The sequence below is a fragment of the Ictalurus punctatus genome, chromosome 23 (genome assembly GCF_001660625.3).
Source record: "Ictalurus punctatus breed USDA103 chromosome 23, Coco_2.0, whole genome shotgun sequence".
In the NCBI taxonomy this organism is placed as follows: Eukaryota; Metazoa; Chordata; class Actinopteri; order Siluriformes; family Ictaluridae; genus Ictalurus; species Ictalurus punctatus.
Genome location: NC_030438.2, coordinates 6,073,432 through 6,087,607, shown reverse-complemented (window position 1 = coordinate 6,087,607; position 14,176 = coordinate 6,073,432). Strand labels below are relative to the sequence as shown.

Below are 14,176 nucleotides of genomic sequence, written 5' to 3'. Positions count from 1 at the left end.
CAAACCCTGGGAGGAAACCCCGGGAAGCACATGCAAACTCCGCGTACACAGGGAAGAGGTGGGATTCGAACCCCAAACCCCGGAGGGGCGAGGTAAACATGATAACTACTAATCCACCGTGATTATGAAAAAATGAATGAATAGAATAAATTACTTTCAAGATTCCACTCTCAAAACAAAGAGGGGTGGGGGTGTTGTTGTTGTTTTCTTTCTTTAAACCTTGTCATGATGGAGGTGGTGTCTAATAGCCGATTCTGAAACTTGCAAAACCCCAGAAATCTTACTGTGGATATATGCATTTTAATTTATGCCAGTTTTTTGTTTTTAGACTTTTTTTGTGGTGCTGATTGCGCCCCAAGGGTGTGTAAACTTTTGCATATATTTCTGTATCAGTTGACGCTCTTATGTATTTATTTATTTATTTATTTCGATCAACATCAAGCCTAGTTCCATTGCTGTGGTGAGACCCATTTCAGTGAAAACAGCTCGAAGAGTGACATCACTTTGAACACTGCTAGTTGTTGCCATGGCAGCGGTGAGGTCAGAAAATAAAAGGAAAAACTAACTCATTCTTCTCACTCAGCACTTTGGAACCGCACAGAATAAATTCCATACGTCTCCGTATTTTGAATAGGACCTGATATTGATAGAAGTCTCAGTGACGTCGAAAGCACGGATCCTGTTTGAGCTTGACCTCTGAACCCGGCGCTGTTCCTAAGTAGGCTGTTTCGTTGGTTTAGAACCGTTCGGCTCGGGGGAAACATGAGAGTCTGGCTATTTTGTTTCTGGGCAGGAATTTTGCTGGAAAAGATTCGTTCGTATCTGAATGGGGTCCAAGTCACACTTGGTTTTTAACCCTGGCTCCACCACCGCTGACATATATTACAACAATCACACATTCGTGTGACATTCACTGTATACTCTGGAAGTTTTACTTCTCTTCAGAGTCAGTAAAGCCCCACGATTTCTCCATCAGCCCGACAGATATTGTTTTCCGAGCTGACGCGATTGCGATTTCAGCAGCTCTTGTTTCATGCCTCGAGTTCTTCGAGTTGTAACGATCTTGGCGTTTGCGAAAGCTCGGCACGGCCTTAGATAAACGCAGATCAGCTGGATGCACCTTCCTCGGTACGCGATAAGATTTACTGGAACTAATATTGGACGTATTTTATCAACCTCTCCCAGGAATGAATCTCTCCAGGCTCCATCACCTCCCTTTTTTTATTGCAATTTCTCAAAAATATCACCGGGTTGTGTGCGAATGACCTCACGACTGACCGACAAACAGCAGCCTCACACTCGTTTTTCAGGGCAGACCCGTTCTTTCAGACAGGAGCGTGAGATCACCAGGCCGCTGCCAGCGTCCTAAGTATACTAAGCTGGCCCTCTCCAAACCCGAACACGGCTTTTAAGCAGGATGTGGGTTTTGACAAGCTTCAGCATGTCTGCTTTTCCAAAAAGGAGTCATGATTGAACGATCATAAGCGTTTCCAGTGTAAAAATGATTTTTTTTAAATTGCAATTTTATTAACTGTGGTATGTGTACCATCTCAATCAGGTATTTCCCTTATAATGTTTAGACTGCTGTTAGGAATGAGGGATGTGGTTAAAGGGTTCGGAGAACATACCTCACTTTGGATCGACGTTATTAGCCTTAACTGTTCGCATGTGTGCCGTTCGAACTCATTCGAAGTCGCTGATTTAGTGCTTCGCTTGTCCTTACTCTGAAGCATCACATTCCTGCTTGAAACAAACGGAAATCGGCTAGATGTTATTTTCAGTTCATCTCCATGGAAGTTTATACTTTTAGTGCTTTCTTCTTTATTGCTTTGGTTTTGATTGCAAGCACAAATTGAGTAGATTGGGGACTTTAGTTGGGTGTAGATTTGTCCAAAGGAACACTCCGTGTATATCTGTGTGATTCAGATTGTTTCGTGTGCAGAGGAGGTAAAAGTACACTGATTTTTTTTTTAAATGCATAAGCTGGTACAAGTGGACGTAGAGCTGCAAACTCTTTACAGAAGTTCAAGTAAAAGTAGAAAGGTTTCTGCATAGGGGTCCTTCAGTTTCCTTCCACCTTCCAGAAACATGCCAGTAGGTGGATTAGCTATTCTAACTTACCTCCAGGTCCTGCACATTGTTTACTTTTCCAGCAACTTGTGCATATTTGAGTCCTTTCCAACAGCGGCTATATGATGTTGAGACCCGTCTTTTCACACTGAGGACGACTGAGGGACTCGTCTCATACACGACTATTACAAAAGATGCAAACGTTCACTGATGATCAAGAAGGTAACACGATACATTAACAGCCGGGGGGGTGTAAACTTTTGAACAGGCTGATCGGTGTAAAGTGTTATTTTGTCTTCTGGGAAACATGGAAATATGTGAAAAAATGAAAATGAAAAAAAATTAAGATCGTTAAACTAAAAGAATGACAGTTTACACCGATGATCCTGTTCAAAAGTTTACACCCCCCTGGGTCTTCATGTAATGTGTTGCCTTCGTGAGCATCGGAAGAACTTAAGTGAAGTATTACTACTGCAGACTTAGCCTCCGCCATTATTCTTACTAACATTAACGCCGATCATCTCTTCAAAATACACTGTCCAACTTCCCGTACGTCCTCTGTTTAATGCTCTCTCTGCTATAAACTCAAGGGGAATCCTTTCAAAGACCATGGGCCACCCAAGAACACAGCAGAGACCTTGAAACACAATTTTTGCGGTCAGCTGCCCTCGCCTCTGTACTTATTACTGAACTTCGTCGTGTTAATCCTGACATAATGCACGTATAAATCTACAAGTTATGCTTTGAAGGTGTGCACATGACATGCTGGCCCCGTTCTGCTCCCATGTGCTGCATGAATCCAGTCTGCGCTGTAAAGCCCAGCTCTTCGGGTCAAACCCAGCTCTTATGATGGTGTGGGGAAATATCAATTTCACCTGCTTCATGAAACGCCCTTTCAGTCGAAGCTTTTGGGCAGCAATGCTTGGCTGGAGGAGAATGCAGCGAACTTCCAAGCAGATGTTTCAATCCATGCCATGTGAATCGGAAACCAAAGTCTGGCCTCTGAAAATTTCGGGGGGATAATTTCTCATTTCTAGTACTGTTTCCATTTCCCAACAAACCTGGCTTGAAGAAAATTATGAATTTGGCCTTGGATGGCCACAGATGCGTCACTGGTCTGGGTAATGGGAAGTACTCAATGGACATCAAGGTTTGATCCTGAGTTCAACCCACAGCATGAATAAACATCCGAAAACAGCGTGTAGAACACCAGAAGTTTGTCAACAAATGGAGAGCAGGAACCAGCTGGGGATCCTTGATTAGTTCAACCCTTATGTTCTGTTCACTACACTCTTCTTCAAGGGTTTTTTTTTTATGCATTAAACGCTTCTTAGCTTCCTAAAAGTTATAGTTTGGAATCTTTTCTGTTGTAGGGTTTTACATAGACCAGAGTCCCACTGTCCATTATTTGTTTTACACTTAATCCACATACACACACATAACAGATATTTACATATAATCCACAAGACACAATAATGAGTGAATTTACACAAATGAACCAGTTCAAAAGTTTACACACGCTCGAGTCTTAATCCTGCGTGTCGTTACCTGGATGATCAACGACATGATGTTTGTATGTTTTGTGATAGTTCTTCACGAGTCCCTTGTTTGTCCTGAGCAGTTAAACTCCCCACTGTTCTTCAGAGAAATCCTCCAGGTCCTGCACATCCTTTACTTTTCCAGCATCTTCTGTATATTTGAGCCCTTTCCTTTTAACAGCGGCTATATGATGTTGAGATCCATCTTTTCACATTGAGGACGACTGAGCGACTCGTCTCATACACGACTGTTACAAAAGGTGCAAACGTTCACTGATGCTCAAGAAGGCAACCTGAAAAGAACAGAATGGTTAACGCTGTGTATTAGATCCAAATGCAAGTTCAGGAGTTAGCGCTACTCGATGCCTACTGTACACTGTCCCTCACTGAAGCAGAAACCGGATCTAAAGCCGTGCTGAATGATACTGAATACATAAAATGCAGTTCGTTAGGAAAGTTGAATTCTATCTAGATGTATTTTCCTCCCCTTGAAGAGACATTTGGAAGGCATAATGCTACAAAAAGAACTATTCAGACTAATCCAGACGCGACTGCAGCACTTGTACTTGCCATGATATACACCAATCTGCTTTGACATACTGTTTAGTAAAGTAGTCTGCGGTTTTGGACACTTCTCCTGGGATAGAAGAGGATCTGTCGTGCTTACATCCTTCAGTTCGAATGAAATTGCTGTCACTAAGTCTGCTGGATCCCATCTGATCAGCCAGGCACACTTGGCCCATCTCTCAAGGTTGTAATCTCACTAAAAGAAAATAAAAGTGTACGTTGCTTTTGTAGTTTGGTCACACGGCCCTGCAGTGTTGTGTTGCTGTAGGGTCTGTAAATCAGCCTTAATGCTCTTATTAAATTGAATAATTCATCATGCAAAGATCCCCAAATTTTACATCATGTTGAACTAATTACTAAGTGACTTTGCCTACAGCCTTACAAAGTCAAAGCAGGATGTTTACATGGACGCGTTGAGTGTGTTTCATTAAAAACACAGCCATGATCCTTCTGGATGCATTATGCAGATTTTGGTCAAACATAACGATGAAATTATTGAAAAGAAAAAGTATGGATAAAATATTAGCTAGCGCATGAGGTAATAGGTTTGCAGTAAAGATACTGCACCTAATATACTCGTACCAACGGCATAAAGTGTCGTAATATATATATTAATATGTGGTCATCGGTGGCCCAGATGTGAGAAGGGTTATTCGTTTATTCATTCATCTTTAGTAATTCATCTCGTTTATTCGTTCATCTTTACCGTCGGGGTCACTCTGGATCCAGAGCCAGATCCGAATGTTTTTAGGAAACCAGAGAATCCGGAGGAAACTCTCACGGACACGGCCGAGACTCCACACAGACATTGGAACCCGAACCCGGGACTCTGGACCTGGACCTTTGTTATCATTATACCAATATAAGAGTTCTACAGTACTATAATGATACACTATTAGGCTTCTTCTCTGGCACAAGACACTAGACAAAGACAAGCAATAGGTGCATAGGCAGTGAAAACAATACATGAAATGAACAGTAACTGTACAGGAGGTCGAAGGGAAGAGATAGAATTTTAATGTGCAAAGTGTATTTAAGCAATTTATACAGCATCTTCAGGCAGAAGGTTTACAGCACATCCATCCATCCATCCACCTTCTATACCGCTTATCCTTTTCAGGGTCACGGGGAACCTGGAGCCTATCCCAGGGAGCATCGGGCACAAGGCGGGGTACACCCTGGACAGGGTACCAATCCATCGCAGGGCACAATCACATACACACTCACCCATTCATACACTTTGGACATGCTCCGCACACACAGGGCCACGGTGGGAGTCGAACCCCCGACCCTGGAGGTGTGAGGCGAACGAAATACTGCTTAAAAGGAGACAAAACCAGGACATTTATTACTCCATGTACATTTGTGTACTTCTTTCTCGCCTTTGCTAGTAACAAACTCATTTTGGATCCTCGAGAAGAACCGCGGGGGGGAAACCCTAAGATTCCTTAAATATCTTTAAAAAATCTGTAAAGAAAGTCCGTGTATTTACATGCTTTCCCTGTGTTGTAAAATCTGTTTGCTGATGTATGTTTACAACTGTCCTTTCTGCGTCCCTGACATGTCAATCTGTAGGAAGATTGTGTTAATTATGTTCAATTAACACAATCTTCCTACAGAAGGGTTTTGGGTAATAGATGGTGTCCTGTGTGGCGCATAGAGGGCGCTGGTGAGCAGCGTGGACTTGATGATAATGAATGTCTGGAAAATAGTTTCCTTCCATTAATTAACTCCAAGCCATATTAACCCAGGCGAAAGGAGAGGGAGGGAAACGAATCAGTAGCTAACTTTAGTGAGCTCCAGTGAGGTCGTTTTAATGAAGGAAGTTAAATATAATTAGGTTGTTTTGTATTTTTTCAGGCTGTAGGCGACAAACTCATCACACTGAAGCCTAGCTAAACTCTTTAAACTCATTAAGGCATTAATGGGCTCCAGACTTCTGTTTAAGCAGGTAAGTGATCCAGCACTTTAACTCAATTCTTTATTTTCTTTAATGCACAGTCATCTTTAAAATCAGTTCTGTTTAAAATGCTCAAGCAAACAGCTTTTCATCACATCATTTCATGTGAAGGCCCAATAAAGGGGCTTAATTTAGCTTAGAATCCCTGGTTTTAATAAAATTATATTTCTTGACACTCAAATTATGTTGTAAACAAACACACTGGTGAATTTATTCGACTTGACTAAAAGATGCAAGTTAACGTTATACAGATATTAGGCAACATTAGACAATCTGGATGGTTGAATATTAGAAAAAGACCAGGTGATTCCTCCTTCTCCTAATCCTAATTGTCAACTGTCTGTCTATTTTGGGTGAGCCTGCACCCACGATTCCTGTTCTTGGCTCACAGGAGTGGAAGTCGATGTGGTCTTGTAGCCCATCCACCTCAAGATTCAATGTTTTGTCCATGCTGAGATGCTTTTCTGCTCACCACGGTTGTAAAGACTGATTATTTGAGTTATTATATTCTTCCTGGCAGCCTGAACCTGCTCGATCTGGCAATTTTCCTCTGACCTCTCTTATCAACAAGGAGTTTCCACCCACAGAACCGTCGTTTACACAATGTTTTTTGCTTTCCGCACCATTCTGTGTGAAATTCCCAGGAGATCATCAGTTGCTGAAATACTCAAACCAGCCCATCGGGTACCAACAACCATGCCACGATCAAAGTTACAGAGATCACACTTCTTTTTTTCTTTCTTCATTCTGATGTTTGATGCGAGTATTATCCGAAGCTCTTGACTTGTATCGGCATGATTTTTACCGATTTTTAGCCCCCCCCAGCGTTGCTGCCACATGATTGGCTGATTAGATAACTGCATGAATGTGCAGGTGTATAGGTATTCCTAATAAAGTGGATAGTGAGTGTATTAGGCTACATTGTCGATTTAAAAACATACCATTTCAGCTATATTGCTCAGTAAGATTTAAAAAAAAAAAAAAAAAAAAAAAAAAAATCAACCAGAGGATAGTCTTTTATTTCTTTTATACTACAGAAATCTGTAAACAACTGCATTTATTTGTTTGTTTGTTTGTTTGTTTTAAAAAATAATTTAAACAAAAATTTAATTAAAGAGCAACATGTCATACATTTTTTGTTGTAGAAGTTAGTTCCTGTTATCATTTATATTATAGCAGCTATAAACAGACGGCCCCTCGCCATCATCTTTATTTATTTATTTATTTATTTACTTGCTTACTTTATTTATTATTTTCAATCAAGAAAATAAAACAGCATTTGATGTTACTGAGGAAAGTGTAAACTCCTATTGTGAAGACTGTCATGTGGTGGAAAACCTCCTGACTGTTACAAAGTACTGAAACCGGAGACTCCTTCCATGTTATTAGACATGGAAGTCCCTGTGAATGACTTGTTGCTATAGAAACAATAACGTATTATGCTGGGAGGTTCGGGCGTACGAGTTCGGAGGTAGGGATTTACATGGTTTTTGTTTTTATTAGTTTTTTTGGTTTTTGTATCACAATTTTATTTGTATTTCCATCATTGACACTAATTGCAGCTGGAGCCCCTGTCAGAGCTGCTGCTGCTCCAGAAAATGAATCGACGCCTTCTGACCAATCAGATTTGAGAAATCGGCACCACTGTGGTGTGATCATTTTTATATTGCAGAGCAGATGATGATGATGATGATGATGATGATGATGATCATCGCTCGAAGGAGGAAGTGACCGAAGTTCCGAGCACGGACCGTTTGCTCTTCACGGTGTCTTCTGGTCTCGTCCACGCTGAGCTCTGCGTTCTGCTCTACTTGCGAGGATGGATTTTTTATATATATATATATATATATATATATATATATATATATATATATATATATATATATATATATATATATATATATATATATATATATATATATATATATATATATATATATATATATATATATATAATTTTTTTTTTCTTCTGCTGACGTACTGAGAAACTTTTTAAACTCACTTTGCATAACGTTTCCCCAGACTTGTGCTGCGTGACCCCGTGCGAGTGATTTACCAGAATTTCTTAGTCATTGTGTGTTTGATCGTACAGCAGGCGGACTGGGAACGGCTCTGGCGGTTTTCGGTGTTATCCTGAGAAACTGATTGTGAAGTCTGCAAATCATGGAAGCGCTTATGAGAAATGAATAACTGAACCGAGTGACTCGTATAAATAAAGCCTCCTGGGAGAGCTGCACTTCGACCCGTTTGTTTGAGCGTTCCTAAGATAAGCCGTTAGTTAGAACAATGCCTGGAGGCTTTTCCAGCGTTCCTGGTTTGCGATTGTCGGTCATTTCGCTTTTATGAAGAAGTGTTTTGGAAAAGTTCGTCACCTGATGAGTGTGAGCGATCATTCTGCCATGTCGTTAAGTGTGTGAACCTGCTCTGGATCAGACCACACTTGGACTGTTTATTCCAGGAAAAGTGGATTTGATGCCAAACCTTTTTTTCCCCAAAATGAGGAAAGGTCAAAATGCGTGCAATAACACTCCAAGTGCTTTCTTTTTCTTTACACGGCTGTCAGGAAAGGGGATTATTTCTCTCTCTGTCTCCTTCTGTCTCCATCTATGCCTGTCTGTGTGTGTGTGTGTGTCTCACTCTCTCGCTCTTTCTCTCTGTCTCCATCTATGCCTGTCTCTCTCTCTCTCTCTCTCCATCTATGCCTGTCTGTGTGTGTGTGTGTGTGTGTGTGTGTGTGTCTCTCTCTCTCTCTCTCTCTCTCTCTCTCTCTTGCTCTTTCTCTCTGTCTCCATCTATGCCTGTCTCTCTCTCTCCATCTATGCCTGTCTCTCTCTCTCCATCTATGCCTGTCTGTGTGTGTGTGTGTGTGTGTGTGTGTGTGTGTGTCTCTCTCTCTCTCTCTCTCTCTCTCTCTCTCTTGCTCTTTCTCTCTGTCTCCATCTATGCCTGTCTCTCTCTCTCTCTCCATCTATGCCTGTCTCTCTCTCTCCATCTATGCCTGTCTGTGTGTGTCTCTCTCTCTCTCTCTATCTCTCTCTCTTTCTCTCTGTCTCCATCTATGCCTGTCTCTCTCTCTCTCTCTCTCTCTCTCTCTCTCTCTCTCTCTCTCCATCTATGCCTGTCTGTGTCTCTCTCTTTCTTTGTCTCTATGCCTGCCTGTCTCTCTCTCTCTCTCTCTCTCTCTCTTTTTCACTCTCTTTTTGTCTCCATCTATGCCTCTCTTTCTTTCTGTCTCCATCTGTCTGTCTGTCTCTCTCTTTCTTTGTCTCCATCTATGCCTCTCTGTGTGTGTCTCTCTTTCTTTGTCTCTATGCCTGCCTGTCTCTCTCTCTCTTTCACTCTTTCTTTCTGTCTCCATCTATACCTCTCTTTCTTTGTCTCCATCTATGCCTGTCTCTGTGTGTCTCTCTCTCTCTCTTTCTTTGTCTCTATGCCTGCCTCTCTCTCGCTCTCTTTCTTTCTGTCTCCATCTATGCCTGTTTGTCTCTCACTGCCTCTCTGTCTCTCTCACACTGTCTTTCTCTATCTCCCTCTGCCTCTCTCTTTCTGTCTGTCTGTCTGTCTCTATGCCTGTCTCTCTCTCTCTCTCTCTCTCGAAAAGGTCTGTCTCTCTCTCTTTGTTTCTCTCTTTGACTCTCTCTCTCTGTGTGCACATTATGGCAAGTACACAGTGTGAACTCAATGGTGTGGGTTTATGGCTGTGGTGACTGACCAATGTGTGGTCACAGCAAACTGTGCAAGGGTGCTCTACAGGGCTCTGTGTGTGTGTGTGTGTGTGTGTGTGTGTGTGTGTGTGTGCCCGAATGTGTCTGTATGTTTGTGTATGCGATTGTATGACTGTGTGTGTGTTTACTGTTTGTGTTTTTGTCTGTCTGTATGAGTGTGAGCGTGTGCTGAGTTTGTTTATGGACGTGTGTTTGTGTTTTGTGAATGTGTATATGTGGGTTTTTGTGGGCATGTGTTTGTGATTTTGTGTGTCTTTGTGTAGGTTTTTTGAGCCTACATGCTTGTTTTAGTTGGTGTGTTCCTGTTTTTTGGGGGGTTTTCTCTGTGAGTTTGTGTTTGTGCCTGATCGTATGTGTGTGAGATGACTAAACTGTAACTGTTTGAAACTGTAATTCCATGGCAGGTATTTCCAGCTTCCTCACGGTCTCTGGTTGAGTTACACCCTGACCTCACTCCGTCTCCCGAACCGAAACCTGGTGTTGAGGTTATTTGGGAAGTTTCCGCGTTGTTCTTCCTGCACCCGTGTCGTGTTTGTGTTTGTCGGGTTTCAACCTCTAAAGTAAACGAGCACAATCTTACAGAATGTGTCATTTTGCCTTTTTCTTTCATGCATAATTATATGGAGAAAATGTCATGAGACATTTAATCCCTCAAACTGTTCCTGAAGTAATAGCGTCAGGCTAAATAATAAACAAATAAATCATAATGACAATAATAGATTGTTGACTGCCTTTATTTCTGTATTTATATGCAAAATGCAATAAAAAAAAATAATTGTAGTTACACAGCAGGTTAAGTTTCATTCGATTATGAAGTGATGCGTGGCATTTTGTATTGATTAGCGTCAGTTCTACGCTCTTTTTTTTTTTTTTTTTCTTTCTTTCTTGTTTTGTTTATTTGACTAAAAAAAAAATAAAAAATTTACAAACGTTTTAAATCTACGATGGTTTAGTAACATGTGCAAGCATTGACTGAAATTACATTTGCTCCAAAAAAAAAAAAATCCCCCCTTTTTTTTCACCGCTCATGAGTGTTCGTCCATCTCCGTCCAGATGTTCCTCAAAGCCAGCACATCTCCTTCCAGATGTTTGTTCCACTTTGTTCATTAGTGGTTTACCGGGAGTTAATGAACAGAAAGCAAAATGTGCACCGTTTAAATAGTGAATGAATGCTTAGTAGGCTTAACAACGTCTATCGTTGACTTGGACTTAAAGTTCTGATTAGATATGTGAAGCATGACGAGCAAAATCCTTTCAAAATGGAGATCTTTTCACAGTGGATGTTAAACTGCCAAAGATATGGTCAGTTTTAGAATTTTTTATTTAATTTTATTTTTTTTTAAAGCTGTGGTTTTCAGCCTTTTCCAGCCAGATACTTGTCTGAATATGGCGTGTTTGGATTTCCATACCGCGGCCCACCTTTTCATGGTGCGGCTCAGCAAATAAATCACTCTAATTGTCTTAGGTCACTGATGGAACATAATGCGCTGACAGCGAGTCAGTCCTCCGTATTGAATTTCTGCGGATCGTCCCAGAGTTCAGACCTGCTCTCGATACAAAGCACATGAGTTCAGCATTGTTCTCCTAAGTCCTATTAGTCAGGGCTGTGCACGATGACACGGCCACCGATGCTGGGTGTGACGGGCGAACGCTTCCTTCTTTAATCCTCCCTCAGGGAGCGGTGATCCTTCAAATCGTCCCGGGTCCTGATTCAAAACAGGCTCCGTGATTCATGGAGGCGATTACCGTGCGGCGCATGACGACTCAATTGTGTAAATGGCAATTAATTTTCAGTGGGGGGGCTGGGAAGTGCTTTCAGCTGGCCTGCACCTGCAACGTCTGACACTTCTGATCGGTCCAGGCCAGTTGTGTGTGTGTGTGTGAGAGAATGATGGCTCCAGAGAGAAAGGAGTGGAACAGGGTGAGTGGGGTGGTCAGGAAACGAGAGCGTTCGGATTAACGGGTGCCGTGCGGCTAGCGAACGTCGCACAGCTCTGCCTTTTCCTCATCACAAGCCAAAAGTCTGATCTCAGTTTCTCCTGACGCTGATGGGACGCTGGATCTTTTCCCATTCTGAAACACTTTAGTTCCATTTCAAGCTGATCCCTGATCCCAATTTGAACAGATGAATCTTCAGAAATGACCTCATGTTTGAAAGAGTTTGATTCGGTTCTGTTCTATTTAGCATGGACCTATTATTATTCTCTGCTTGGAGCTTCAGCACTTGTGACTCATCATTTTGTTGTTGTGGGTGGTCCCCATTATGGATCTCCTGAACTGTCTTCATGTCCCAAAAACCCCATTTATGCCCAGATTATCCACTACACCCTCGGTGCAGTGGATAATCTCATCTGGATGCTGTAGCTGTAGTCATGAGGACTACCCTGTGCTCATCTCATGAGTCCTATTCACAATACTGAACATGCCTTCAACACTCACTCGCTGTATTGGTTGACGTGACTCTTCCACCAGATCCACACCACACACATGCTTCAAGACCGCAGACGATCCCCACTGGACGTATCTCGGCTGTGTTTCCGTACTCGCTGCTTGAAGGAGAAAGAGCAGTAGTGCACTTCTGTTTTTAGCAACTGCGGCGTTTGATTCTCCTTTACGAGTAAGCGAATTAAAATTCACAGCGACTTTTAACTGTTTAATGTGTTGTAATTAATTAATGGAATAAACCTGGTTAGCTCGTCAGTCTCCGGAAACGTGAAGATGGCCCTCGCTGCAGAACCGAATGCTCAAGGGGTGGAGCTGGACATGATCCATCAACTAACTCTTAGTTGTCTCCACCCCCTTTTGATTTTCGAGTAGATTCGACTTCGTTAAGAGAAGCTGGCTCACATCTGACATGGACTTTTGGTTCTATGTCTCGATCAGCTCGAACTCAAACCGTATATAGATCGTCAAATAAAGTTAAAAATCGCTAGCATAAATAATCATTTGAGATAACGATAACAAGCTGCTTAGATTTGTAGACGGAACTTGGTGGAATTCGTCCGCCAATCGGAGTCCATCAAAACTCGTGGAGATAGACGAGACGAGACAAGACGTGATGCGTGTATACTGTAATGATTTACAGAAAAGAATGGGTTCCCTTTCCAGTCTGATTCCTCTGAAGGTTTTCTCCTCATCTCAGGGAGGTTCTCCCCACCGCTTTCACCTCTGGCTTGTTCATTATGGATCGAAATCTACATGTGAATTTCTGTCCAGTTGCTCCGCGACTGTGTGTGTTGTTAAAAGCGCTAAACAAATAAAATGGAAGTGAATTTCTTAACGATCGACGAAATGAGTCGTTAAAAGTGCTTGGCTGCACGTCGGCTTTCCGGCCTTTTGATTTCCTCGCAAACGAGACGTCAAAAACAGCTGTCTGAAAGGACTCCTCTCTGCAGAGTCACCCAGATGAGTGTTTCATTCACCGCTTCCATTTATCTGGACGGGGATTACTAGGACGGTGATCGTTTGTTCGTCGAATGCCTCGGCGAGTCGTTTGAACCTTGGAAAAAAAAAAAACCCAAAAAACGCTGGAGAAAGTACCTCGGGGTCTGTTCGAAGCAGAGCAACATAAATGACTCGAGACGTGTAGCGGCAGGGAAAATATACACGGGTCTAACGTTGCTTTCACAAGCTGGACTCGTCAAGGTTGAACTCCCAATTAGCCTTGTGAAGGCGGCCAAGCGGGCACTTGGGTCCAACTGGAGTTTTGAAGGGTGCAGGTGGAGTTTGTGGGGAGAATGTTACAAGGAACAGACTGGCTCATAAAGCGATCAGAGGTTTTAGGAGCTCTGGACGTGAACAAATCTTGTATGATCTAATGTGTGAGACGAGTGAGGACGTGAAGGGAGAGGGATCTGTACGTGTTTGGCAGTCGGACAGTCTCGTTGCTGTTTTTGAATGTGACTCGAAGACGGTTCTCTGTTCCTCAGATAAAGCATTCCCTCCTCTCTTGATTTCCTTAATCCTCCCATTTGTTTTGTTGCTAAAGTGATCGTATACACAATGCCGTTGTCTGTTCCAGGTGTCGTTAAAAAGCGTAGTATTGGCACAAATCGCTGATTTATTGTCTGCGAAACCGGTCCTGTTACATCTGAGCGCCAAGAGGGGTTTTTATTTATTTATTTATTTATTTATTCATTTTGAAACCATCCTATCACGATATGGAGATTATTACGCTTTGTGGTCAAATATCATTTTTGGATGCGGATTTGCTTCGTCACTATCTCGTTCTGCTTTGGAAAGCCAGACAAGTGTGTTCCAGAGGTTTTCATCACAGTATGTGAAGAATAAAGTGTTCAGAAAGATTGAAGCTGATG

General features: G+C 42.1%; 1 protein-coding gene across 3 annotated transcripts in view; it reads left to right on the top strand.

Moving 5' to 3' along the window:
- The first annotated feature begins 5,955 nt into the window (after positions 1–5,955).
- sulf1 (sulfatase 1) overlaps positions 5,956–14,176 on the top strand; it is a 99,089-nt gene continuing 90,868 nt past the window's right edge. For 2 of the 3 annotated variants that reach the window (XM_017453218.3, XM_017453217.3), the window contains exon 1: positions 5,957–6,126. The gene's annotated coding sequence lies outside the window, so the exon portion shown is untranslated. Of the gene's footprint in view, positions 6,127–14,176 lie in introns of all 3 variants that reach the window. The other variant, XM_017453219.3, reaches the window with a different exon arrangement.